The sequence below is a fragment of the Cyprinodon variegatus genome, unplaced genomic scaffold (assembly GCF_000732505.1).
Source record: "Cyprinodon variegatus isolate N-32 unplaced genomic scaffold, C_variegatus-1.0 Scaffold300, whole genome shotgun sequence".
In the NCBI taxonomy this organism is placed as follows: domain Eukaryota; kingdom Metazoa; phylum Chordata; class Actinopteri; order Cyprinodontiformes; family Cyprinodontidae; genus Cyprinodon; species Cyprinodon variegatus.
The window spans coordinates 186,020-188,521 of record NW_015150753.1 but is presented as its reverse complement, the minus strand read 5'-3'; the positions used below and the strand labels follow the sequence as shown (position 1 = coordinate 188,521).

The window sequence follows — 2,502 nt, the reverse complement described above, 5'->3', positions numbered from 1 at the left end:
GGCACTGCAATGATTTATAGTGTAGTGTAGCACATTTTATACTCATTGTAATAATAACATAGAGGTTCTATTTGTCATTTAGGTTTTGGGAAAGTCCTCAAAAAGTATTATTTTCAAATCCAATAAATGTGGTATGAAAGACATGAGATGAGATACACATGAAATTAATTTGACAATAATCCACCTCTCCTTGGTGATGCTTTTGAATATTTCTCTCTGATTATTTCTACGATGTAACTTGCAGACGGCCCCTGAACATTCGCTGAGGAGCGAGCTCTGCATAGGGTTAATGTATTTCTCCCTGAATGATAGGAGTTTTGTAGAATTAATTATCTGCTGACGAGTTATTAATCCGGAAAAGCCGAATCTGTTGCTAACTTTACTGCGGTATGAAAAGTCAGCTGAGCGTATTGCCAATATGAAAAGAAAGGAACAAAAAAAAAAAAAACAAGGAGGAAAACAGCAATAAAAGGTAACCAAATAACAAAAGGTAGAACAAATAATGGATGTCTATTCTATTCAAATTTCTGTATATATAATGGGTCTGTTTGATGTGCTGTCTTCTCAATTCAGAGGGCCCCATACCTGTCTTTGCCTAGGGCCCCAAATGTCCTAAATCCGCCCCTGGATGGGGGGTTTACTCTTTAAAAAAAGCATTTGAGCGCAAACACAGATATTCTCACACCTCCATCTGCTCTATTTACCTCCGCTTCTTCTGTGGCGTGGAAAAGCCGCATTCCAACAGAGATGAGCGGCGATGAGCATCAGATCAGTTCCCATGGAGACCCGGAGGACAGAAATAAAAGACAGGAGAGGTGAGAGGAGATGGAGGCTGCAGCATCCGGCCGGCTGGGGGCTGCTCACCTGCACGGGGCGCGCGGCTCCGGTACCTGCTGCTGTTGGACGTCATGTTGGACACAATGGAAGGATGCTGCTGATGAAACCAAGGGGTGGGGGGTGTGGACACGATCTACGTCATCACGGCACGCGGAGAAGAAGAGGACAACCGCGAGCCAATACGCACAGATCAGAAGTATTAGAGCTGTTACAGTTTATATATTTTTTTTTTATTTATTTATTTTTTTTATTACCTCGGTTCATTCAAAATGACTCTGGATGTAATAATGATGTAAATAACCCAATCTGTCAGCAGTTCACCAGGCCACCAGGTGGGGGCAGTGTCCCGCTTTACCTAAACACTGATATAGAGCAATAGAGCTCTATTCCATCCTGCTTCAGGCATCTTATCATGAGTGGGAAGTAACAAAGTACATTTACCTTATTTCTGTACTTAAGTACTTTTTTTTTGTATCTTTACCTGAATATTTTTATAACTTTGGATATGCATTGGATAACTCCAATGCATTTCAAAGTCAAATATTGTAACTTCCACTCCATTTCTAGGAAGCTGCTAGTTAATTGTTCCTTTTGGCTCAGCTTAGCTTTGTATGCCGCTGCTGCTGTTTTTCTTTCTCGAAATGCATTTTCATCTTGTAAGACAGCAGCCCTTAGAATTGAATACGGACACCCCTGTTTTAAAAATGTGCATGATATTTAACAAATGTGAGAATTTCAGGGCAGATATTATTTGCATAATTTTATCAAGGTGTTAGTTGTTGCCATGTTGCCAAGTTGTTCAGTAGGATGAGTCTCCAAGCAGAGTTGTAGTTTCTTTGTTGTGATAGATTCAACATTAAACCTCTATTACATAGTGAAATTAATCACTATAGAGAATCAAGACACTCCTGTTTTCTTTTTGGTTTGTTTTTAAATAAGAAATAATAATTCAATTCAACTCAGTTTATTTCTATAGTTCCAATTAACAACACATGTCATCTCAAGGCACTTTACAGTTCACCAGATCATCCAGTCAAATTCATTCAAAGTTTTCTAAGGAAAACCAGTTGATTGCATGGACGTGTTAACTCAAAGGAAATCTCTCAAGGTAGGCATGCTTGTAGCAACTGTGGAGAGGAAAAACTCCCTTTTAACAGGAAGAAACCTCCAGCAGAACCAGACTCAGTGTGAGTAGCCATCTGCTGAGGCCGAATGGGGTTCAGGGAGACAGAAGCAGAGATACAAAAAGCAGCTGTAAAAGGCGGCCCCGTCCAGGAAACACACAGCCAGACAGACAAGCACCGGACCAGCTCTAATGTCAGAGGCTGAAGAGAGCACATCCAGCCAGTCACAGTCAGAGAAACAGGACTACACTGGAAAACAGGCTGATCTCCAAAATCTATAAACAAAGTTGTTGATGGCAGCAGCACAGCTGATGTTTCTCTGCAGGATGGAGTCACAGCCAAAAAGGAATGGACGAGGCGAAGCTATTATGGGAAAAAGCAGAGAGAGCAGAACGTTAGAGATTGAACTAACAAGTTCAGCAGAGTGGGAGAATAGAGATAGAATGAAGCAGAATAATGAAAAAGGGGTCCCTATGTCCTCCAGCAGTCTAAGCCTATAGAAGCATAAGTATAAAGATAGCTAAGGGAAAACCTGAGCCAC

General features: G+C 41.0%; 1 pseudogene; it reads right to left on the bottom strand.

Moving 5' to 3' along the window:
- LOC107090574 overlaps positions 1-949 on the bottom strand; it is a 22,726-nt pseudogene extending 21,777 nt beyond the window's left edge.
- Positions 950-2,502: the final 1,553 nt, after the last annotated feature.